Genomic DNA, 27,057 nt, shown 5'->3' with positions numbered 1-27,057 from the left:
GAGTGTTTGATTGATTCAGATGCTCCGTCCATCACCACCCCGTTTTGTACCACCCTCTGGTTCCCCACTGCCACCCTCTAGTTCACGACTACCACCCTCTGGTTCACGACTACCACCCTCTGGTTCACGACTACCACCCTCTGGTTCACGACTACCACCCTCTGGTTCACGACTACCACCCTCTGGTTCACGACTACCACCCTCTGGTTCACGACTACCACCCTCTGGTTCACGACTACCACCCTCTGGTTCACGACTACCACCCTCTGGTTCACGACTACCACCCTCTGGTTCACCACTGCCACCCTCTGGTTCACCACTGCCACCCTCTGGTTCACCACTGCCACCCTCTGGTTCACCACTGCCACCCTCTGGTTCACCACTGCCACCCTCTGGTTCACCACTGCCACCCTCTGGTTCACCACTGCCACCCTCTGGTTCACCACTGCCACCCTCTGGTTCACCACTGCCACCCTCTGGTTCACCACTGCCACCCTCTGGTTCAGCACTGCCACCCTCTGGTTCAGCACTGCCACCCTCTGGTTCAGCACTGCCACCCTCTGGTTCAGCACAGCCACCCTCTGGTTCACCACAGCCACCCTCTGGTTCACCACAGCCACCCTCTGGTTAACCACAGCCACCCTCTGGTTAACCACAGCCACCCTCTGGTTAACCACAGCCACCCTCTGGTTAACCACAGCCACCCTCTGGTTAACCACAGCCACCCTCTGGTTAACCACAGCCACCCTCTGGTTAACCACAGCCACCCTCTGGTTAACCACAGCCACCCTCTGGTTAACCACAGCCACCCTCTGGTTAACCACAGCCACCCTCTGGTTAACCACAGCCACCCTCTGGTTAACCACAGCCACCCTCTGGTTAGCCACTGCCACCCTCTGGTTAACCACAGCCACCCTCTGGTTCGCCACTGCCACCCTCTGGTTCGCCACTGCCACCCTCTGGTTCGCCACTGCCACCCTCTGGTTCGCCACTGCCACCCTCTGGTTCGCCACTGCCACCCTCTGGTTCGCCACTGCCACCCTCTGGTTCAGCACTGTCACCCTCTGGTTCAGCACTGTCACCCTCTGGTTCAGCACTGTCACCCTCTGGTTTACCACTGCCACCCTCTACCGAGCGCTTTTGTGACACAGCAGCAGCACAAAAGATGCGCCATGGTGCTGGGTGTTAACAACATGACGCATCTGAGAGATGCGTCACCTTGTAAAACCCTGCACCATCAGGAGGTGTTCCGGCGCTGGGGAGGGCGTTCCTGCGCAGGAACGCCTCCTAAAAGTGGCTGAGTGAAATCTACAAGATTTCACTCAGTCACTTTTAGGCCAATTCTGCGTCAAAACCCTGCGCCTGCTTGAAGCAGGCGCAAGGCTTGATGCAGCATTGGGGAGATAGGGCACCCTCAGAGCATTGCTGGAGCTGTGTCGCAAGCGCGACGCAGCTCCAGCAATGCGCTGCTCCTACGGCACAGTTGCGTGACGCATCCGTGCCATTTTTGCCACATGGTGCGCCGCATTGTAAATGCGGCGTACCATGGGTGGCGGAGCTGCGGCGCACAATAACTGGTGCATCCCTGGGGATGCGCCAGTTATTGTAAATCTGCCCCTATACATTTAGCCAACGAGGTCGCACTTACTGATTAGACAGTAGAAAGTACTTCAGTTGAGTAGAGGTATTGCACAAAAAGGTGGCATCTTCGTGGACAAACACGCAGGGCGGGATTCATTCTGCCCCCTGTTATACTCGTTTTCCCCTCGTTTTTCTTCCCTTCTGCCCCCTGTTAGACTCGTTGTTGTGCCCTTCTACACTTTGTTAGACTCATTTTTCCCTTGTTTTTCTGCCCTTCTGCCCTCTGTTAGAGGGCAGAAGGGCACAGAAAATGAGTCTAACAGAGGGCAGAAGGGCAGAAAAACAAGGGAAAAATGAGTCTAACAAAGTGTAGAAGGGCACAAAAACAAGGGAATAACAGAGGGCAGAAGGGCACAGAAAACGAGTCTGTTATTCCCTTGTTTTTGTGCCCTTCTGCCCTCTGTTAGACTCATTTTTTGTGCCCTTTTGCCCTGTTAGCCTCGTTTTTTTGCCTTTCTGCCCCGTTAGAATCGTTTTATGTGCCCTTCTGCCCTCTGTTAGACTAGTTTTTCCCTTGTTTTTCTACCCTTCTGCCCTTTGTTAGACTGCTTTTTGTGCCTTTCTGCCCTCTGCATCACCACATCATCACTCAGCGCTACCCCAGCATCACTCAGCACCACCACATTATCACTCAGCACCACCACATTATCACTCAGCACCACCACATTATCACTCAGCACCACCACATTATCACTCAGCACCACCACATTATCACTCAGCACCACCACAGCACCACCACAGCACCACTCAGCAGCACCACCACAGCACCACCACAGCATCACTCAGCACCACCACAGCACCACTCAGCATCACCACAGCACCACTCAGCACCACCACAGCACCACTCAGCACCACTCAGCACCACCACAGCACCCCTCCGTGCCACCACAGCATCACTCAGCACCACTCAGCACCACCACAGCACCACTCAGTGCCACCACCGCATCACTCAGCACTACCACAGCATCACTCAGCACCACCACAGCATCACTCAGCACCACCACATTATCACTCAGCACCACTCACCACCACCACAGCACCACTCACCACCACCACAGCACCACTCACCACCACCACAGCATCACTCAGCACCACCACAGCATCACTCAGCACAGCACCACTCTGCACCACTCAGCACCACCACAGCACCACTCAGCGCCACCACAGCATCACTCAGCGCCACCACAGCATCACTCAGCGCCACCACAGCATCACTCAGCGCCACCACAGCATCACTCAGCGCCACCACAGCATCACTCAGCGCCACCACAGCATCACTCAGCGTCACCACAGCATCACTCAGCGCCACCACAGCATCACTCAGCGCCACCACAGCATCACTCAGCGCCACCACAGCATCACTCAGCGCCACCACAGCATCACTCCGCGCCACCACAGCATCACTCAGCGCCACCACAGCATCACTCAGTGCCACCACAGCATCACTCAGCGCCACCACAGCATCACTCAGCACCACCACAGCACCACTCAGCACCACCACAGCACCACTCAGCACCACCAAAGCACCACTCAGCACCGCCACAGCACCACTCAGCACCACCACAGCACCACTCAGCACCACCACAGCACCACTCAGCACCACCACAGCACTACTCAGCACCACCACAGCATTACTCAGCACCACCACATTATCACTCAGCACCACCACATTATCACTCAGCACCACCACATTATCACTCAGCACCACCACATTATCACTCAGCACCACCACATTATCACTCAGCACCACCACATTATCACTCAGCACCACCACATTATCACTCAGCACCACCACATTATCACTCAGCACCACCACATTATCACTCAGCACCACCACATTATCACTCAGCACCACCACATTGTCACTCAGCACCACCACATTGTCACTCAGCACCACCACAGCGTCACTCAGCACCACCACAGCGTCACTCAGCACCACCCCAGCGTCACTCAGCACCACCCCAGTGTCACTCCGCACCACCACAGCGTCACTCCGCACCACCCCAGCGTCACTCCGCACCACCCCAGCGTCACTCAGCACCACCCCAGCGTCACTCAGCACCACCCCAGCATCACTCCGCACCACCCCAGCGTCACTCCGCACCACCCCAGCGTCACTCCGCACCACCCCAGCGTCACTCCGCACCACCCCAGCATCACTCCGCACCACCCCAGCATCACTCCGCACCACCCCAGCATCACTCCGCACCACCCCAGCATCACTCCGCACCACCCCAGCATCACTCCGCACCACCCCAGCATCACTCCGCACCACCCCAGCATCACTCCGCACCACCACAGCACTTCTCGGCTCCACCACAGCACCACTCCGCTCCACCACAGCACCACTCCGCACCACCACAGCACTTCTCGGCTCCACCACAGCACCACTCGGCTCCACCACAGCACCACTCGGCTCCACCACAGCACCACTCGGCTCCACCACAGCACCACTCGGCTCCACCACAGCACCACTCGGCTCCACCACAGCACCACTCGGCTCCACCACAGCACCACTCGGCTCCACCACAGCACCACTCGGCTCCACCACAGCACCACTCGGCTCCACCACAGCACCACTCGGCTCCACCACAGCACCACTCGGCTCCACCACAGCACCACTCAGCACCACCCCAGCATCAATCTGCGCAACCATTCAACAACAACTGGTTCAAATATGTTCTCTCAATGTTTCAAACTTTATTACAAATGTCACAAAAAGATTTTTGTCACAATAAAATACACTGAACATAATCTTCACAAAAGTTATTTACAAAAGTTTAAGCTATTGCCATTATAAATTAAAATCACTTTTATTCATGTATTAATTATTTAAAAAAATTAAAAGCCATTATAATTTGTAATATCAATACAGCTAAGTCACGTAAATACAAAACATGTTGCAATACAAATGCTATAGGTGTCACATTTGCGAAAGTTATAACTATTGGCATTGTAAATGACAAACCTATTAATTTAGCTATTTTCAAAACCAACACATAAATAAAAAAAATTGTCATTTACAAGACCAATAGCTCAAACTTTCCTAATGCGAGACCTATTGCATTGCAAATGCATGTTTTTATATCTGTCAGTGATTCCTGTTGAGGTTTAATTTTCGTGACAGGTGCCTCATTGCCTACTTGTAACTATTCTCTGACCCTGCTTCAAGGGTCAGAGCAGGGTCAGAGAATAGTTGCAAAATAGGCAACACGGCGCCCGGAAGCACTTACAGGCTTACAGCAGCAGGTGCCCAAGTTGAAGTTAATTTCTTTGTAACCCTTTTGTAAAAGGTTACAAAATATTAGCTTCAACTTTTGCACCTGCTTTGTAACCCTGTAAGTGCTTGGCTGGAAATCCGTCCCCGCTGATTCGCGGATTTTACCGCGATTTCGCGAGATTCGCGGATCGCGAAATCGCGGAAAATCCGCAAATTCCGCGAGCGGAACAAATTTTCAGCCCATGCTTAGTTTCCTCAATCTCTGTGCAGCATTCAACCATGGAGACCACTGCACATTACATGCCTGACTCACAATCTTTGGTATGAAGGGCTCTTCTTCTAAATGGTTCTCACTACGTCCACACTTATTAACTCTGTACCCTGAATCCCTTGGATATGTATGTTGTCATTATTTTGCTTCTTCTACCATCTCTACGCTTATGATACACATCATCTTTTCCTTTCCAGTCTTCCCACTATATCTTCAAACATACCTCATAGACTGTCTCGCATCTATTTGACATTGGATAGCTCACAGGTCTCTTATTCTGAACCCCTCCAAAATAGAGGTGCTCTACTCTTCCCCTCTGCACTTACCCCTTCGCAGAGTCCATCCACTTCCATCCTGACATTCCATTGTCTACTCTGCAAAAATTATGGCGTTATTTTAAACCTTTCTAAACTCATGAAACAGTGTACAACCACAAAAGCCACTAAAGTGCAGCACAAAATACTAAACATCAGAAACAATGTGCTCATGTCTTCCTTTCTATATTTCTAAGATAATCAGTTGAAATACTGCAACAAACATAAATAAAGTTTTTAACTGCAACCAGAATCCCGTTTAGTCTGTACAAGCATATGTCTACTACCCCTTTCCATTACAAAATGAAATTGAGATATTTTTATAGCAAATATGGAATAATCTTATGATATGTAAAGTTGGGGTCTCCATGTTGCAGCTGGTACTGAAGCCATATTGATAGTTATCAAGTTGGTAGTTGACACTAATGTGATTTTAGAGCTCAGCATAGGCTACTTTTTCAGCGATCTTGCTGATGGTGAGTAGGTGAGTGATGAGCCAATAGTTTGCAGGGTCCTCTGGGTCTAATGTAGGTTTCCTTTGGAATGGGAGGGTTTGGTGTATCTTGAGAGCATCTAGGAACATGCCTTAAGTCAGGGAGGCATTGATAATGGTGGTTAGGTGTGGAAGAGGTTCCCTGTAGACCGCATTGAAGAAGGACTAGGGTAGGAAATCATCTTCATAGGAAGTGGCTTTGAGGGAATGATGTGTGTTGGCACTATCTGTGAGATTCAGGGCTTTGAAACATGGCCATCGTGAGATTCTATGAAAAGAGACTGGCATAAGTGGAAAACACGCTTGGTATTGTTTATTTGCTGTCAGGTTTCCTTTATATTTTCCCTCAAGAAGAGGTTGTTGGCATTGCACTTATCATTGTGGCATGGGATATATAGGTAAGGAAGGGGGCTCATGCAGTGCATGGTTTTCTTGAAAAGTGTTCTACTTCTGTTGATGGTTTTATTGATGGTTTGGAATTAATACTTTGCTTTGGATTGTGATGAGTAGCCTGCATGTTGCACAGAGGGATTTCAGAATCATGAGGTAATATGGAGCTCAGTTTTCTTCTATTTTCTTTCCTGTCTGCAAATGGTGCAGTTATGGACAGAGAGGTATTTAGTATACCAGGGTGGTGAGGGTTCTGGCTTGCACTTGCATGTTTTCATTGGATCATGGATGGTCACAAGGTTTGCGAAAAAGCACTTAAGCAATTTATAAGGATGTTGCCCTCTGACGTAGAGTTGGTAGAGTGAGAGATGAGTAAAGTGCATTTGGCTATGAGGAAGTCTTTGAAGGATCTGGAGGTTTGGTATCCTCTTTTGGGCTGACCTCAGTTTAGTAGAATGCTAAGTGAGGAGATAGGTATAGTTAGATGGTCAATCCAGTACAAGAGTATGGGTGATTTACTTTGGATTGCTGTTGATGTTGACAAGACGAGGTTGAAGATGTGGCATTTGGAGTGTGTTGGCCAGGTGGTGTGCTGTATCAAATTGAGCATGTTGATGAGACTGAGGAGCGTTTCTCCTTTTTGTGTTGTCTGGAATGTCACTCAAGATGCTGGCATGGGTGTGTTGGATGGATGAGATGACAAGGTGAGCAAAGTATTCATCAAAGAAATCCCTTTTCTGCCAGGGAGGCTTGTAGATAAGATGTGGAGGCGCAGTCTGAGATGCATAGATGTCTGTAGCTCTATAGAGTTTAGTGTCCTGTGGTTGAATAGGGTACAGGGCAAGGAAGACTTATGGATGACAGCAAGGCCTCCTCCCTTCTTAAGTGTGTGGTCCACATATTGGCTAATGTAGTGTGTAAAAAGAAGACCTTCTAGGATGTGTGAGGCTGTGGGGGTGAACAATGTTTCTGTGATGAGGCAGACATCAAGCTTTGGGTTAGTGGTGAGGTATGTGATACCTGGTGCTTGGGGTCCTGCAGAACGTGCATTAATGAGCATAAGTTGGAATGTGTGATTGGTAGTTTGAGTGTGTGTGGTACTTAGTGGGATATATGCAATGTTGTTTGTATGTGTTTTGAGGCTGCTAATTGTGTGATCTTGATCTGGGTGCAAATATGGGGATCGCAGTGTGGGTTGCTGGATAGCTTTAGGGAACAGGGGTTCTGGCAAAAAACTTTCTGAGCTCAACAGGTCCAAATAGGTATTCTAAGAATGCCTAGGAGGTGGGCCGCTGTGAGGCATTGCCTGAAGCAATGAGAAGACAGGATGTAATGCCACTTTCTGTAATGATGGGATTTGTTAGTGTCTCTTCCGTCACAGATGTTTGATGGGGAATGAAGTCTTCTTGCCTGGCTTCTTCTCTCAAAGATGGCTTTGTTGGGAAACTAGTGATGTCACTTCCTGTGCTGATGGAGGAAAGGAAATGTAGCAATCATACTTCCTCTGCTGATGGGTGATTACATGCCCAACAACGGTCATTATTTTAAAAACCTCTCTGAAAAATGATAGTGTTGCCCAGTATTTGCTGAAAATTATTTCTGTTGTTTAAAGATTTTTCCCGGCTCAGTTGAGAAGTTGAAAGTGGTATTCAGCAATTTGGATGAAAAAGTGTCTGTTATTTGTACTTCAAGATGTAATTTCCATTAATTTAGCTTCACCAGAGTTTTTAGAAGTTTGTTGATAACTGAAGCTGACAATTTCTCCGTTTTTAGTTAATGAAAAAGTAACGACGTGGCTAAATAGCTATGGGTCAATAAAATTTTCAATCATTCCTTTCAAAGTATTGGTTTTCTTTCATCATGAGATTGCAGGAGATTGTTGGAATTCAAGAGCACCAAAGGTTGGAGATCTTCCTTATGAAGGCATATCTCCTGCTTTAACTGCTTCGGTGCTTGTTCATAAAATGTAAAGCCTATACCAGTAGATTTGGTCAATGTTACTTTGGTGTGCACCCAAATTGAATTTAAAACCACATCAATAATTCAAGGTTTTAAGTATTTATACCATTCAACAAGGACAGGTGTTGTGGATTCCCTTAAATCCTGGCATAATGCACTAGTCTGCCATGTATTTAACTTTCACATCCAATTTTTCTCCTCTTCTTCTATAGCTCTTCAGCAAGCACCCATTCTTCCATGTTTCCTCTAGTTTGTTACTTGTAATCTAGTTAGTTAAAGCCAATGTACAGCAATAATTTTTCAGCTATTGGATTTTATATTTCTAATTAGGAATTTCCACTCATCAAGTTGTCATTTTTCTGCCTAAATCCAACAGACTTTCCTGCAGTGTCCAGCGGTAACCTGATCCCCGATGGCTCCCCTGTGGTGAGATGTTTATTGCTCTCAGACACTCGGCAGGGGAAAAAGGGCTCTGGGTGTGGGGAGAGGGTCCGTTCCCTTGAAAGGATGGCCTGGGTGCTGGGCCCAGCACCTTCTTGTACTGTTACTGGTAGGGAAAGCTCACACCTAAGCCTGCCTTGGATTTTGTCTCTCCAGTCTGGCTGGCTCCAAATCCAGTTGGAGGGAAGAAACTGACCAGAACTGGTTTAGGGGTGAACAAAGGCTGGCACTAGGCATAAAAGTGGACCCCAGAGATCACTCCTCAGAACACTCCTGGACATGTGAAGAATGAGAATTACTACTACCCTGGTGTATAAAGAACCTGAAGGAATACTGGACCTGCATGCCTTGAACCCATGACTCCAGGAGTTATCCCTAGAGTCAGTTGGCCAGCCTCCAGTTTGAGCTACAGGCACAAAAAAAGCTTCCAGAGTCCTCTCTTCCTGCAGCTGCCCAGCTGACCCATTCCAAATGGACCTGCCCTTATTGTGCCTCTGGCCTATACTGGAGTGAGTCCCACTTGTCCCTAAACTGCAAAAGTGGGACCTAGAAACATTTGGGCAATTTTTATACCTAGAGAACCGATGGAAACTGGGGGTCACCATCAAAGCCACAGTCATCAACACTGAAAAAGCTGGTCAGAATCAAATTAGCGGCTTGCCCCGCTGAAAGAGATCTGACTTCCATAAAAAAAAATTATGGGCAAATCTAGAGGGCTTCATTGGTACCAATGCTGAAAAGTATCTGATCTATGCCGATAATTTCCTGGGCATGAAACTTAAGCTTTGTCCACTTGGGCTTTCCTGCCTTCATTGACGACTTCCGGCACATTGCTCTTCAGCATCCTGCAGTCATTGAGCTCTCCTTGGGATCCATTTGCATCTTGGACCACCAATGACTCATAAACAACTGCCTTTTCTCCATAAAAGTATTCAAATCAGAAGGTAAACTTTCCACCAGGACGAAATTGGTCACTGTATCCAACACGCTTTCAATTGCTGTCGGTATTACCTTTTGATTTTGTCCCGGTCTAGCACAATCAATACCTGTGGTTGACACTTTGTGCTCTTTGGTCCAATTTTTAGTTCAGAATTCAAGAATTCAAATCTTCGGTTCTATTTATTGGATGTGTGTCATTTTGGTGTAATTGTATTTCTATGTTCCTAAATTGGTTTGGGATTTTTCTTGTGTTTTTTTTTTCACTTAATTACTTTTTGAGTACTGCATAAATAATTTACACATGCCTCTAAACTAACCCTGAGTGCTTAGTGCCAGGCTGCCAAAGGGTTATGATCTCACCCCCAACTAATACTCCTGTTTCTTACGATCTCCTTTTCTGCAGTGCATACCCGGATTAAATGTATAAAATCGGTCTCCATCTGTCTGCTTGTCTGGCATGCGGCTGCAAGCTTGATGTAGATTTTAGCCATCCGATTGTGTGCAACTTACCTTCTCTGTAACTAATTATTATACACCAGTTAAAATCTGCATTTGTAGATACTTGTTGTACACGCTAACATGCTTCATCCCAGTCTTCATCTATCAATGGAGTTTGGCAATCTGTCTTCCATCTATCCCTGTCTAGCAGTGATGTTTCCAACTTGACACTTTGCAATGCGTAGCTGCAATATGGGCCTAATCATACCCGTAAACAATAATAATGTATCCAAGTTTTTAACAGATAATCGATATGTGCTCAACGTTATGCATAGCTGGCTTAGGAGGCTTAAAGAAAGGATGCAAGGCTATATACTGTGTGCTGAGGTCCCACTTTGTTGGCTCAGTGACTTCGACAATTTGTCCTACATGCCATTACACCCTCTGTTTTCCGCATTGACTGCATGTAGTTCAGCAACATGTCAGTTCCTTGGAGACTCCGCAATCGGTCTTTGACCATTTATTGTGATTTCTTTTGTTCACACATTCTTCAGCACTCATTATCCATGTATATACAGTGACGTCTTGAGTGATATCATCTGAGCTCCCCAGTGCTGTCATCTGTGAGGTCATGAGCAGTTAGTTCATGGAGGGCGTGGGTTACAGTTTGTGGAGCTTACTATAACTGGGGAAGGCAGTGTAAAGCTGGGAAACTTTTAACATATTTGACTAATAAAGAACTTGAAGCACAAGATTTGGTTTTGGATCCATACTTTGAAACTGCTATTGAACCATTGGTTGATGTTGGTGTAATAACCTTGGAAACAATACCACTATCCTACAGTAATGTTCTCTGAGAACAGACTTTGAAGAGGGTGCTTGTGCAATTTGGTTGTTCTCTTGATTCTTGGTATTTGCATTAAGTTGCATTGCTTAAACACCCCTGGTGGTGGGTGTCTTATCAAGTTCTCAGTGCACCTCTTTTTGATACCTTACGTATCACGTACCCAGTGAGAATAACTTCAACATTAGGTGCGGACGTTTTCTCTGATGAGAAACACTACCACCAAGTTTGTTATATAACTGGGGAATATTGCTGATCAGAGTTATACAGAAATGTCTAGCATACTTGTTAGACACTAGCTCCTATTTTAGATATTTCTGCATTACGCTCCCATCAGCAAGTGGGGCCATCACACTTCTTTGTGGGCACAGTCTTCCTGGCCTGCAGAGCACTGGCACAGAAAATCTGATAGGTATTTTGTGTGGCACAGGAATTCTAATAAATATATTACATTTCGCACTAATCTTGCTTTGTCCTGGCAGTGGATGCACACTGGTTGTTTTTCACTTCACCCAAGAGTTAGGATTATGATGTGAAATATCTGTCCTGTGATGTACTGCTTCAGTAGAGCAAGACTCCTCTTGTGAAAAACAAAAAAAAATACATTCTGCTCTGCCCGCTTAATTTAACTGTGACTGTCCATGGCTGTGTTGAAATGAAGGTCAGTGAAGACATCATGTGGCTGTTGGGGGAAAAATGGAAAGTGGGGTGCCTGTTGCTAGAAGCTGGGGATGTGGATGAATGTGGGCACTGGAGGTTGAGGGAACAGTAGAATGTCCTGAACTTTTGAGATATGTGAATACATGAAGCTGTGGGTAGAGGTGTACCGAATTCACAATGGTTATGAGCATTTATTTCATGGATTGGCTGCCTGTTAATGGATATGTTTTGCCCAACTTCCTCTGGATGGCTCCTAGTCACAATACCAGAAAGAGTCAAGCTATGGGCCTTTTTATCTTTACCACAGGCATAGTGTAGTAAATGGAAAGAGGCTTCTTGATGAGAACATAGGAAGGGAAGTACAAGGATAAGGAGAGCGTGAAGCACAGAATGGAATACTACACATAGCAGTAGTAGCTTATGGTTTGTGGTAAATACATCAAGAGAGCATTTGTTCTCAACTCTTTCGCCTTCATGTTGAATTGCCTAGCCCCTGCTATTATATATTTCACAAAATGTGCTGTCATGAAAATGCTGAAATATTTTGCTTAATTGTATGTTCATGTCCTTGTTTTGCGCTAAAGTAAACATGTCACTGTACTGCCACGTAAGAGTGTATTCAAATATAAAGGTTTGTACATTAGATTAGCACTACCATGCTTCTCTCCAGTCTAACTGAATGAGGGTTTGAGGAGAATAATAAGGTGGGAGAGGGGCTGAAACATGTTATGAATTGCATGACTATAGTTCAAGACATTTTGTGGTGTGGGGTAAGGTCCCCTGTCAATCATCAATAGTTCTTTCCTCCATTTCCCCACTGTCAGCTGCTCCTTTGCTGTAGGCTTGTGCACTCATGAATGGGGTAAGTCCTTCTCCCGATTCGTGAGGGGTGGGTAGACTTATTGAGAGGGCATTGATGCTAACATTGCATGTTCTTACTTGAAGGCAGTAAGCTGCAACCTTGGCTATAAGCAGGAAACATCTGTAATACTCCAAGTACGGCATGCAGTGGTTTCAGGCCTCATTTGAAGACTTGCTTATTTGGGTTTCTTCAGTTTTATGATTATTCTATAATTTGGTTCCTCTCTCAGTTGGCTGAAAAGGATCCTGAAGTCTTTGTCCTCATCTTTTAAATTGTTAATGGTCGGTGTAATTGTAAATTGTACTTATATAACGCATACCTTATATAACGCATACTACCCCTGACGAGGCATTGAAGCATGTTGCGGTGAGTAGCACACTAGTCCAGAGCCCTAGATTAGAGGTTATTAGTTAGTAGATTAGTCTTTTTTTTGTGTTTGTTCATTCGTTCTGCTAGGGTTGTGTTCTTGATTTTTTTTGTTTTCTTGTGTTTAGTGGAGTTAGAATAGGGTCATAATGAGGCGATGGGTTGAAAGGGGATGTAGTAAGCAGTTTTTTTTAAAGTAGTGATTGTGTGTGCCTGTTAGTTGTGTTACATGGGTAAACAATTGAGGGAGAAGTTTGAGAAGGAGGTTTGGGATGAGCTGGTTAGTTTCCGTTTGAAGATTCCTCGTTCTTTCATTCTGTGTTAAGACCTGTACTGTCCTTAGGATGGGGTTTTTAGAAGGATGCCAAAGAGTCTGTCCTGACCTCCGTCTCACTATCCTAGTTTGACACCACTGGGATGAGGAAGTTTTAATTTATTCAGCAACGTGTTTGGCATAGGTTCTTTGTGATTTTGGTTTAGTTGCATGAGTTGTCGTACGGGGAGCCAATTCTGGATGTTTGTGCTCATCTGGAGAAAGGTTTTGATGTTTGCAAGTACAGTTTAACTCCCTCTGGGGCCTAAATACTGATTAGAAGTTGAATATCCGGTAGTACTGCTCTGCATATTAGTGTAACTGCCAGTTCACTTCCATTTTAAAGGTTCTCCTAAGGGTGAGAAAAACCCAGTAATTTGCAATCCACCTTGTGAAGAAATATTTTTCGATGGGAATAGTGTTGTAGCTGTAAACCTACATGCTTAGGTGGTATTCCGCGACATAGGACATGAGGTTAAGGATGTCAGGGCCCAGTGTTGAGAGGAGTTCTTTGGTGCATGATACTACATAAGGTAAAAACTGTGGGATGAATTTTACATTCTACCCTCGTGGTCTGACCCTCCTCTATAAGCCAGTGCTTGTGAAAGAGTGGAAAAATAAGGACGGTGATGATAATTGTCCCAAGTTATTTGCTACCGACGTCCTCTATCTTAGTTGTGAAGATATAGAGATGTATGTAGGCACAGCAATGAGTTATTAGAATATTACAACAGAGTATTGAAGAGCAAGAGGGTACGGGAGAATTGTTCACGCAAAGAAGCAGAGCTGGTAGTCGGTGACATTTAGGGGACATGGGGAAAAGTAAGAATTATTATGGGTAGATAAAGGCAATAGGGGAGTGATAGAATAAAGGGTGCACCTGGTATAAAGTTTTAAGATGCTATTGCACTGGCACCTTTTAAGTAAGACCCCGTGCATAAAATGATTATCACATTTTTAAACGTCCGTGTACCTATTATGAATTGTTTTTACAAATTCAAGTGAAATGTAATTGTTTTTATATTTTTACTTAAGGTGAATGTGATTGTTTTTAGGTCGAGCCTGGGCTGAGGCATGCTGTATTTGGTATATGGGCTATCGGGGACTTTGTACTTGCCCACCACTTTTGGTTGGTTGGTTAGTTAGGCGGTTTTCTAAAATTCATTTTCTCTGGTTGGTTAATATTGTGCATCTGTCCCGCCTTTCAGAGCTTGGTTACCTCCTAGCAGACAGGAGCGGCCCGCGCAGGTAAGATTGGTTGGGCTGGGGAAGGGGATTTGACAGATGACCACGAGGGAAAATTAAATAAATAATTTATTTTCTCTCTTTATAGTCTGTCTAAATCCAAAGCCCCCCCCCCCACCAAGCCCCATTGCCTCGCCTCTCTTACCTGCTAGTCGACATCACCAATTGATTCTTTTGGTTGTCCAGCTCATTATATCTCTTGACTCCACGCTCGCACACACTCTTCACAGCAAAAGCAGCATCCATCCATGTCGTCATCTGGAGGGGGAACATTTAGGCCCTTTTCTACAGGCCACTGGCCTGCGGAAGAACCTCATGGGATACCGGAGGTAAGATCAAGATTAAAAAAGCTTTTGCAATGCATAGGTCTTGCATTTCTGGAAGTTTGAACTATTGGCGTTACAAATAATAATGCAACGCCAATAGCTCAAACTTCCAGTAATGTCAGACCTATTGCATTGCTAATGCTTGCTACACTCTTATATTTGTATTTTGTATGTATACTTTGATTGTTCACGTATTAATATTATTATGAAGTGAAGAGCAGAATAAAGGAACGTGATGGGGCATGCAACTATCGGCTGTGTAACTACAGGAGGAGAACGGCTGGCAGAAGCTATTAGTGAGTAAAATATATAATTAAATGGTGCAACTAATGTCTGGCAAGACACGAAAAATAATGAGGAGAGAAAAAACGATAACACAGAGCTGTTTGAAAAATGGAATAGTTGATAGCTAATAAAGGAAGAAGGGAAATGACTTTACAAGAAAGGGTGTGAGCACAAAATGAGAGGCAGTATCACAAGTCATTGAAAAGAGCTCTGAATAAAAGTGCGGAGATAAGAAGATGGTAAGTATATGTGAGGGAGATTGAATTATGTTTGAGAAAGGGAGTTGGGAGAAGCAAATGACTACTTTCGCCTCCTGTCAGAACTTATTTTCAGAGGCATTACTGAAGCCAATAATGATGTGGCATCATGTCTTTGTATCAATTAAAGCGGATTTAGGGTTGCACCGACTTTCAATGTTCTGCAGTCTTAAATCTCCCTAGAAACTTTTAGTGACGTTCAATTTCTTTTGTTATCCTTCTTAAATATAATTTATTTATATAGACTGCATTTGAAAATGTAATTTCAAAGCAATTTGATAATATTTATTCTATTGGATGTTATGCTCCTTTCAAAGAATTGAAAGTACTTTAACAAAATCAAATGTAGATAGATCCGGGTTAATTATTTCAAGAACCTGTCTAAATCCACTGTCCCTGCATTGCTGTATTGGCTATGCTTCTTGAATCTTTCAGAGACCTGCTTTCTATCATTGTTGGATGTTGCATGGTTGCCACAGAAATATCAGTAAAGTGTTTCAGTTAGTTCTAATTTACAGATTGAGGCTTATGTTTTTTTAAGTACTACAAATCTAATGTTCATGGAAATAAAGGACTCCTTTTTGTTGAATTTGCAAAATGTTTCCTTAAACCAGATACTGAATTTTAAAAATTAAATTGATTGTCTCTAACAGGTTGTACCTTTGTCTATAGTAGAAATTGAGTGCCTGACAAATTGTGCTTTCATTGGTCAAACTGTTTTTTGACAATTCGATAAGAAACTTGTCGCAACATTTCCTAATAACATGTTTGAATGGCTCACTCCTTATTGCATTCGGAAGTGTGAATGTGTTGAGAAAAAAATAACATTTAATGGCAATACTTGATAAAGTATTGTTGATTAGTCAAAGTTATAGGTAGCTTAAAATGTATTATAACTTCAATTAGAAACTTTTTCAAATGTAGGGCACTGGCCGGCCAATTTGGATGCTCCCTGTTAGACCTGGCATCTTTGGCATGGTTCCCTCTATCTTTTTGCCTCTACTTCCTGTATTTTTGATGCTGTGTTGGATTTCATTTTTGCTGGTTTAGATGCTTTGGGCACTTTGCCACTGCTGTTCAGTGTCAAAGTGCAAGTGCTCCCTGTGTAAATTGTTATTATGATTGGTTATCCATGATTGGCATATTTGTGTCACCACGAAGTCCCTAGTAAAGTGCACTGAGTGTGCCAGGGCTGGTGATAACAAAAGCTACTAGTGGGCCTGCAGCACTGATTGTGCCACCCTCATGAGTAGCCCTAAAATGATGTCTCAGGCCTGCCACCGCAGTGCCTGTGTGCAATCTGTGAACTTCCATCCACTGGCCAGGCCTAACCCTTCCCTTTCTGTACACATTGGTCACCCCTATGGAAGACCCAAGGTACCCCCTTGGGCAGGGTGCAGTGTATGTGAAAGGTAGAGCATGTACCTGTGCAGGTGATATGGTCTGGTTGTGAATTACAGCCATTTTCGTTTTTCACTATTGTAAGGCTATCTTGCCCCAGAGAGTATCATGGGGGATGCTGGCTACAGTGGCCACCAGCATATCTCCCCATAGGATCTAGATAGGACATAAAAGTCTGGCATCCCTGAACTCAGAATTTAATAACACATCTTTTAGGAAAGGTTGTTTTTAAATCCTGTGTTTGAGAACAGCACTTTTAGAAAGTTGCTGTTCTCTTGTCTGACCTTTCTGTGTGCCTTGGCCTGTTTGTGAATTGACTGTCTGGTTTGTGAGTGACAGGGGCTGGTTGGCTCCCAGAGTCTGAGTGGGCCATCCCCGGGCTTAATAGCTCCATCTGCATCTATAGTGGTGGGAGGGGGTAGCCCCTGGGCCTGAATAGGGCTGTGCCTGCCTTCCACAATGCTGGCTCCACCTCCTGCTGGGCGGATGACGACCCTACCCCTCCCTCTGAAAGGAAAGGAGATGCCAGGAAAACTAAGTGCTCAAGGAACACCAAGAACTGGTTCAGACCGGATTCAGAGCCCTCCTGCACAAAGGTATAAAAGACTTTTAGAGGTATAAGTACAGGACCCCTGACTAAAGAAAATTAGATCATCTTGGAATCAAGAAGGAACCTTTGCCAAGGAGAAAGCTGAAACTGAAGAAGGAAGACTGTCCTGCTGTTGTTCTGCTGGACTGACCTGCTGTTGCTTTGCTGTTAAGGAGAGGGGAAGCACTTTGCTTTTGGTGCTGTGTCCCCTTGCTTGAAGGAATCTCCAAGTTCTGTCCTTCCTAGAGTGCTTGGGCCTGTTGTGTTGCCTCTGGAAGTTGTACCTGTGTTGGGTAGCTGGAAACCAAGCTTTTAAAGACTTTCTGAAAGTTTTGTTGCATTGCTCGCGGAGCGCATCTCCGACAGTGCGAGGAAATTCCCGCCGCTACAAAGGCCGAGATCGTCGCAGTGCCTGTTGCTGCTGCCAGAGTCATCGCATCCTTCATTTGCGGGACGCACCAGACCGGTATGGGAGTTTACCATCGCTGTGAGTGTCATCGCAGAGCCTGTCATTGCTGGGTGAGATCGTCTCACCGCTTGCTTGCGGACCGCATCATGTCGCTGCGAGTGTCGTCGCAGAGCCATCGCATCGAGGTGCTGCGAGAGAAAGATCACTGCTGGTCCACGCATCGTCACCCCGGAAATCGTCGCAACTCCAAAGATCATCGCATTGTGCCTTTGAAAGCTTTTTCACTACGGAACCTCCGCACTGGAATCCATACAAGGTTGCATCCGTCCCCATACAGACCGGAGTCACAGCATCACACCCGCATCATCCAGCGGGGCTGTCGTATCGCCTCCCCAGGGTCTCAGGAGTGACGCATCGCTTGTTTTCCACCGCACCAGTTTCTGTTAGGGAACTTAGTCGCATTTAAAGGTACTGTTGGCTAAACGTGACGCAACTCTGAACTTTTCACAGAACTGTGGATTATTTTATCACAACCTTAAGAACACTTTTGCAACCATATTCTGGAACTGTGTATGTTGGATTTTTGTCGTTTTGGTCTTGTGTAGTTTAGATTAAATACCTTTATTTTTCTAAACTGTTGTGGAGTCAGTTTGTGGTGTTTTCACTGTGTTACTGTGAGTGTTGGTACAAATACTTTACACATTGCCTTTGATAAACCTTGATTGCTCGTGCCAAGCTACACAGGGGGTGAACAGGGGTTATCTAAAGAGTGTATCCTCCTTACCCTGAATAGAAGCAAGGGTCCCTATTTGGACAGTAGTACCTACCCCTGCCAACTAGAGACTCCCAGTTCTAACACTCCCTTTTTGGGCTCTAGCTACCGTTAAAGGCCCTCAAACAGACATTCCATGGCTACCAGCTCCTTGCTCATAGAAGCACCTTGCATTCATGACCCCTCCCTAAGTGATGAATTCAGCTCCCTGTGCGCGAATGGTCCAGCTCTTTTATCAGAAACCACTCTCTGCGCTAGAGAGAATGTAAAGCATAACAACTATTGTAATGTCGAAATAAAAAACAAACTGACCTGTTTTTTTTTTCTACTTGGCATTAGACATTACATTCCCCTAAAAGGAAAGGGAAGCGCGAGAAAGAGGGCCTTGCTGCTACACTAATGAAGAGTTGTTTAACCTTTGCCCACGACGAGCTGAATTAACCGCTCAGGAATCGTGGGGGTGCTAATATCCCTATTGCCCTCTTCTACAGGGCATTAACGTTTTTAAACTACCCTCTACTCATTAGAGTAGCACGTGTGCACCTCGGGCCAATTATTGGAGAGAGGGCAATTACCAGCCAACAATACTTAAATATGTAACCATTCGCAAACCTCTACACACACTTTGTATTCTTTTTTTATATGCTTAGCTCACTTAACTTAAACAAGACAAGTTACTTTGGAAATTTTAGCTGTCAGAAGGACAAGCTACCAAAGCATACCATGGTTGCTCCACTGTAGCTGGAAAGTCTTTGACTAAGTAGCACTAACGGCCATATTCACGGAACAAAATGCAAAGGTAGAGGGGGAAATCTACATTTGTGTTTAACTGTGCTTTTAAGGTGTTTTTCTATTCACAGATATTTCCAAATGTACACCTGGAAAGTTGTCCCCGGTTTCCTGGTGTGCTTCTGTGCATGTAATATAACATTCTCACTTGGTATCCTGTTCTCCCTGTGTGGAATTCTACATGATGCAGAAGTATTCACAGCGGGAATGGTGCCACTTGTACAAAGGCACACTTTTATTTCTATGAGGAATACATTTTCCCTTCACAAAAAGGTATACTCACCGACCACCACCAAACATGGAGATGATAGGTTCCCCAGGAAGGGACGGTATTCCATCTCTTGGCAAGGGTATGTTTATGAGAATTTCGAAGGTGGAATAGAGCCTCATCGGAGTTTGGGATGTACATGTTTGTGGGTGTTACCAAACTTCCCAGGCCGACCACGCTTTAGAGTGCACCCTTCCCACCCTATGAGTGGGATATAAGATGCCAGAGTTCTTTGAGTTACTGGCAGGGAATCCGCAACAGTAAATCAGTTTACACCTCCAAGAATCCTTTTGCGAATTCCGGACAAGGTTAAATGCAGGTATTTTCTGGTATAAAATTAATTTCACATCTAAAAATATCTTTGCAAATTGGAATCCGAGGATTACACGCAGAGATCTGTAGTGTCTCCTGTGGTTGGAATATCATCATTGTGGGCAAATTGACCTTTGAAAATAACTTGTCTGCAAGTACATTAGTGGTTATTAACCCCTTGCGTGCGGCCGCGATTCTGCGCCTGTGCAGCACTTCTAAAGAGTGGGCGGGTTCATGACGGCCCCCAGCCGTCATCCGCACACGCCCACCGTGCTGCATGACGGACGGGGGCAGTCATCAGCATGCAAGGGGTTAAATATTTCCACGTTGGATTTGTATGCCATAGCAATGAATTTAGTTTGACTTGCACACAAAAATAAATTTTATAATACTCTTTATTCCATGATACTATACCTTCATCAACTGAAATTCTGCTGAACTTGCAAGATAAAAAATAAATGTAAAATACTTGATAATAATACATAATATGATGTGGAATTACTGATGGACAATGAGGGCATGTAGGTCCATCCAATTTCCAATTTATTTTCTGTACTTGGCACACAGAGAATACATGGAACTCATATTTAGCATTGTTTGCGTCCGCTCCTTCTGTGCAGATATTTTAAGATGAATGTATTGTTTTGATCCTCACCACTTAAGCTGTTCAATGCATTATACTACTGAATTTGCGTCCAGAAAAAGCAGGCTTGTAAAATCTTTGCAGATTGTTTGTAACCCTCTTCTGCTCCCTGGTGCCCTCTGAAGTATGCCCCCTTTTCACAACCTGGTAAACACTTGCTCTTTGGTCCTTTTCCTACCCTCCTCACACCTACGGATGAGGAAGCAGCCTGTAATCTCCTAATTGGCCTGTAGCGTTAAGTGGCCTAAGGCCCCCTGACTATCATCTATAGCATAACCTGGACCCACTGATGTACTCATCTTGTCAATGGGCTATGAGTTACTACCTTTTACAACCCCTCTTACGCAATATGGCCAAGGATCCCATTCCCCACAACCCCCCCCCCCCCTTATTGCCATTTTAGTTCCTGACCTATCCCCTCCCTATCAAGAAAGTGCTTTACCAGCCATTTCCTGAAGGCCACTCCACAATTAAAACCTATCCCATTCACTCAGTGCAGCCCTAATTCCTCTCCAAAAAGTTCCTGAGATGAGAAGCATATTAGTGATTGGGGTCCCCTTCCCAGAAGGAGGGTCCTATCTGCCAGGTTTCTACTCTGTCTACAAAGGGCCTTATTACGAGTACGGTGCTCCACAGGACTGCTGTGTGGTCCGACGACTGCCACCACTGTGGATCCCCCCGTAGTGTTGAGAGTGTTACAGTCGGACCGCCACAGGACCACTGTGTCCTCTGGGCATCCAAGATCTTGCGGCGGGCACGCAGCAGAAGGAGTCAGCAATATACTGGCGGTGCCACTGCGGCACTGCAATGCATATTAAGAGTCGCTTGTCCACCGCCCCTTACATGGTGGTGAGCCTGCTGTGAAGAGAGTGGCAGAGAGGCAATTAAGGGGGCCTCCTGGGTCTAGGGGGGCATGTGGGAGGCACGTTGTACCCCCCTGGACTTGCACACGAGTGCCACACTATGCACGAACGTGCTGCAGGTACTGTCACTGTGGCGTCTGCAGTTAAGGCGCACCTATGAACCTTATACAGCCACTGCCATGAGACCGCTGCAGCATGGCCCACCCACCAAGGATAACAGTTATAATCTGGCAGGTGGGCGTTCGATGGGCTAGGCGGTCCACCTGTCAGTGCAGCAGTGGTGGGCCAACATGACGACTGACAAACTCGTAATAAGGCCCAAAGTAATTTATTCTGAACCCACATCCAAAAGTGCACAGGCGCAGGATCACAGAGGTAGGGAAACATGAACACTGAATAATAATAGAAATCATGCCTATATTGTGCCTGAAACATTGGGAATTATAAGGGGCTAACATGGGAAGATTTCGTTACAGAATGACATAGGCCCAAGGTGATACATATTTGTGAAGATACTCATGAGTCTCAGGAATGATATCAGGGGACGGACATTCATTTCTGTGGACACTAACAGTTGCACAAAGTGGGTTTGATGGGGAGTCACAAATGTGGCAAAACAGTTAATGGGAGATACAGGTGGAACATGGACACATGGAGACATAGGTGGGAGGAACTTAAGTTACAGAGATGTGGCGGTTTATAGACAGTGGCAGACACTGAAAGAGGTATAAACATGCAAGAAAAATTGACCTCCTTGTGTGAACGAAACTAGAAAAGAAACACTAAAAGGAAGATCTAGACAAAAGCAAACACAAACATGTAAGACTCTAAGGGACATAGAGAGATCAAGATACAGATGGGGCAAAGGCAAAGGAAGATAGATGAGGGAACCACCCCTTGTTGTAAATATTTTTTGTCCACCCTAAGCGTGGAAGGGTATTCTCAGATGTGAGACCCTTGCTCATTGCACCATCAGGATTCAAGCAAACCGGGCCGAAGACGGCTGTAATGCCAGAAACCGGTCCCCGGGAGCTTGTTTCCTTCCCAGTGTAAGAATTGGCTTTTGTAGTTTGGTTTGCCCTGTTCCCATCATGCACTGGGACAGGAACAGACTAATTTGCATACAGCTAGGTTCTGAAACTGGGATGGTGCAGTGAGCTAAAAAACGGTGTTGGATCTAGCCCTGATCTCTTGACTGGGTGAGAGCTTTCTGCTTAATTCAGAGACTCTGTCCCTCACCACCCCTTGTTGTAGATAGATGAGGGAAGACTGTGTGTGACCAAACCTTTAGTTACAAGAATATAATCGCAAGAATATTGTTATGTCAAAAATATTGTTGCAAGGAATTTGCAGGAATATCGTTTTTGGTGTTGTTTTCAATATAGTTGCAAAAACATAATTGTAAAAAATAAAAAATTTTCAACATTTTTGTAATACAAGTCATTTTTTATAATTTTTTGTAGTGAATTATTTCAGTTTAATTGAATTAAGTGTTTTTTTGTTACAAGTTGGTTTTTTTGTCTGTTTTACGTGCACACTTTTAAAATATTTTTTTTAAAAGATTTAGCTACAAATAGTTTTAAAATTCAATATTTTAAATTGGGTTTTAAAACTATTTTGAAAATGTAGTTTGTTTTTAGTAACGAGATGTAGGATTTATGCAGATAAGGGTAGGGAGTTTATTCGAAATATAAATATTAATTGATTTAAAATATAAAAGCATATTTTAGTTAAATATATTTTTGCTCCAAAATTGTTTTACTTTGTTTAAAAGGGTTATTTTTGTGTAATAAACTGATTCATTGAATATTTCATTTTGTAATAATTTTCAATCAAATAAAAAGGGTATTTTTTCGATTTTTTAAAAATAAAACTTTTATGGCATGCTTATATAACAAAATAATAAATAACAGTGTAAGGTATTGCTTTAATTTCTATATATATTTAGTTTATTGCAAAAATAAGAGGGTTTACAAATGTAAAGGACATTTTGGTTTATAACTTATTTTTAAAAAGTGGAAATATTAATATTACATTTTTGGAGAACATTAAAAAAATATGCTAATATTAATTCAATTACATTTTCTTTCAAGTTAACTAGAGTTATATAATTTGTAGATCATATTTAATTTATTTTTGGTTGTAGAAATATTATTTAGATATTTTAAGTACAACACCTTCCTACACTTAGTGTAGGTTTGGGTGAAAACAGTAAATTTAGACCATTTAATGTCCAACACCTCCCGCAGAGATGCTTAGATTAGAGAGGAAATAGTAAATCGAACACCTCCAATACCTTCCTCAAAGTAGCTTATATTGGAGAGAGAGTAGTTAATGTAACCTCTTTAATGTCCAGCACTTTCCCTAACGTAAAGTAGATAGTGGGAAGAGTAAGTCTAACCCCTTTAATGTCCAACATCTTCTTCAAAGTAGCTTTGATTGGAGTAATAATAGTAAATGTAACCACTTTAATGCCCGTAATCTTCCTTAACACCTTCGCCGCAGCGTAAATTGTGTCGCGGTGCGGGGGGACTAGGGGGCGGGCACGGCGCTGCTGCGCTTGTTGCGGAACCACATCGGCATGAGCTACTGGCGGCATGTGCTCATGACGGCGTGGTTCCATCAGGGCCCGCCCGCTCATTAATTTACCCGCACAGGCGGGGAATTAATGCAGGTTGGGAGGAGCGGTAGCCGCATGACGGAACCACGCCGTCATGAGCACACGCCGCTCATGACGGCCTGGTTCCGTCATGAGGAGTTAAACTTGCTTAGATTGGAGTGGGAATAGTAAATATAACCTCTATATTATCCCACACCTTTGTTTAGATTGGAGTGAGAAAAGTAAACGTAATCCTTTTAATTTCTAACACTTTTTCCAATGTGTGGTTTACACAATAAATGATACATAAAAGATACATGCAAGTTTTTTTATGTTGAGTGGTGTACGTTTTACGTATGTGTTTAGAAATAATAAATACGCTTGCATGTGTCACATAGCTTTATTCACATATATTGATGACAGTTTTAACATTTTTAATTTTATTAATTTACATGTAAGTTTTAATACAGTGTAACTTTTATATAAAATAACATTTCAACTTCACATGCATGTATACATTTTGCACATAAATTCTACATTTACGCATGTTGATTTTTCAAATATGTTTAGGATATATTATTTTACAGAACTACGCTTAAAATATTTTTGGTTATAACCTTTATTAAATATACATTAATTAGTACTATTAATAAATATTTGCTTGTTAACCTACTTTTTAATATATTTGAAACAGTTTTTAAAAAATAAATATTTGCTGCATATTTAGTCACATTATTTAGCATTTCTTTTAATAGAAACATAATATTGTTATGATTTTCTGTTTTCTATTCATGGATTTCTGTGCAATGGTAGTCTTTGTATTCTTATTTATTGGCCATGTTTATGTCGCTACCTCTGTTTTTTATTTATTTAGTCTGTTATAATTTTTAGGAATTCCTGTTTCTTGTTGCTTGCAGTTCTCTTTTGCTGGTCAACGGATCTGGTAAGGCTACTTTTAAGTTACTTTATGGTGTTTTGGGGTAAATGAAATGTGGTTTGGGGTAGAAAAGTTAGGTTATTGTTTTGCTTGGTTATGGTTTGCTACTCCAGTATTACATTGTGCCATGGGTTCTTTTAGTGTGGTAGGCATTAGTGTAATGTTTGTAATGTAACATAATATATTTATTGTTTGTAATATGTGAATTCTTATTTTTAAATAATATACTTTTTTTAAACAGATTTTATTTGTCAAGTTGCACATATATTGCAGAGCTCTGCATCCTAATCAACCCACACAGATATGATGACTTTGACTTTTTCCAATGTTGCCCGAACAAATCTATGCAACGCATATATTGAAAACCCCAACTCCCCCCACCCTTCCTCTCGATCGCAAAAGGTCTGCTCAGCCCTGACCCCCACATACATGCAGAACCAGTTGAATGGACCTCCCTGAGTCCCCCCACCGTTGCACCCCCACCTCCCACAGCATATCCATAACCTATCACGGCGAATGAGTTTCCTCCGCCTGTGGCTGTTCTAACATCAGACCCGATAGTCCGCCCAACATCTCCAGATTTCGTAATGCTTGCATGGGCATCCCCTAGCAACAAAAGTAGGCTGTTCCATCCCCATGCAGAAGTCCAGCCCATTCTTCCATGCGGCCAAAGACAGAGCCCTTGGCGCCTTCCATGCCCTGGCAATGTCCCTCTTCGCCAGTGTGAAACCCAACAGCATGAGGTGTCCCTTGTAAATATTACCGCCTATCCCCTCCATGACGTGAAGCTAGGCCAACCGTGGTGTGCGTGGGAGCCTCCACCCCAGGACCTCCGATAGATAGTCAAGCACCCCCCTCCAAAAACGATCTAGAGACAGACAATGCCATACCATGTGTATAAATGTTCCCTCCTCCTGCCCGCAGCAGACACTCTGGGGAGGCAATCCACCCAAATTAATATACTTTTAATTTATTTCATTTACTGTATTTGTTATGTGTGGGTGGTGGATATGTTTTGTTTTGTGACAGATTCGTCATCAGGGTCGAAGACTTCCATTATTTTTGGATGCATTTAAAAAAAAAAAGAATAGGATAAAGTTGCTTATATTTTACCATAATATTTGTAATTTCCTTTTATTTTTCTATTTTTCTGTAGTGTTCCTCAAATGTATAATTTTCAAATTCTTTCTGGTTTGTAAACTTCGTGAATTTTTTTATTGGATTTGTTTTCTATCTGTTTTATTTTTGTACTGTTATATCAATAGCAGATTATACAATGCTGTCCAGTAAATAAATTCTGGAGGACAGAGTTGTTAACCCATTGTCCACTACAGAAAGTGATTTTTCCAAATCAATACGATCAATTTCTCGTAATTTTTCTGCAGTTTCAATTTGTGTTACTTTCCAAGCTTCATTGTAAGCTGCGTATATACTGGCGCATATGAAACGTTTTTGATGCTGTTTGCGAGGTCCCAGTAAGAAATCTCGCAAGTCAGCACCTTCTTTAAGTAAAGTTAAGTGTTGCTTAATTTCGGGAAGTGTGGATCTCTGTAGCCAGTCAAAGCATAGTTTTCCTACACTGTATGTTGTAACTATCCCTGGATGTTGTCTCTGGGAATATCTAAGGTCTAGCCTGGTCTGTTTAAACCCCTGTATTTTGTTCAGGAATCTATCTTGACAGTTATTAGGGTCTGTGGGCCAGATCAACCATTTGTTCCAATCAGTAAGTGTTCTGTTTTGTTTTAAAATATAGGAGACGTCTAACCCCTCATCTGTAGTGGTGTTTCTATCAGGCATAGGCTTTGGTATAGACGGATTGTTTAAATCTTTTATCTTGGCTAAACCAAGACATGTTGTTTGCTGAATGGTGTCATTCAGGAACATTATTTGTTCTGGGATCATGCAGGCTCTAAACAATGATTCTAGACCTTGTACCTGCCATTCTTTTGTACCCCAGATGGTTTTTGTCTCAATGTTGTTTTTCCAATATTCAAAACCAAATGTAGACATTTTTTCATAAAATTTGTCCGAATAAATCAGTTTAGTATTTGTCAACATGTTTTTCACTCCTGTCTTTAACATTTTCTAATAAAACGTTTCTGGATTAGTGTAATTATACCCTGAGAAATATGGGAATTTTTCATCTGCCTTTTGGCGGAGTTAGACAATGTTCCCACTGATTATAACTGAAAACATTTCTAGGATTAGCAG

At 43.6% G+C, this 27,057-nt stretch overlaps 1 protein-coding gene across 10 annotated transcripts in view; it reads left to right on the top strand.

Annotated features, from left to right (window-relative positions):
- Positions 1–27,057, top strand: part of HPCAL1 (hippocalcin like 1) — a 1,564,223-nt gene that overhangs the window by 344,211 nt on the left and 1,192,955 nt on the right. For 5 of the 10 annotated variants that reach the window (XM_086926341.1, XM_086926346.1, XM_086926345.1 and 2 more), the window contains one exon: positions 24,801–24,852. The exons of the other annotated variants lie outside the window; for them this stretch is intronic. The gene's annotated coding sequence lies outside the window, so the exon portion shown is untranslated. The remainder of the gene's footprint in view (positions 1–24,800; positions 24,853–27,057) is intronic. 10 annotated transcript variants of the gene reach the window in all.

The sequence above is a fragment of the Lissotriton vulgaris genome, chromosome 6, assembly GCF_964263255.1.
Source record: "Lissotriton vulgaris chromosome 6, aLisVul1.2, whole genome shotgun sequence".
In the NCBI taxonomy this organism is placed as follows: domain Eukaryota; kingdom Metazoa; phylum Chordata; class Amphibia; order Caudata; family Salamandridae; genus Lissotriton; species Lissotriton vulgaris.
This window is presented reverse-complemented; position numbering and strand designations above follow the sequence as displayed.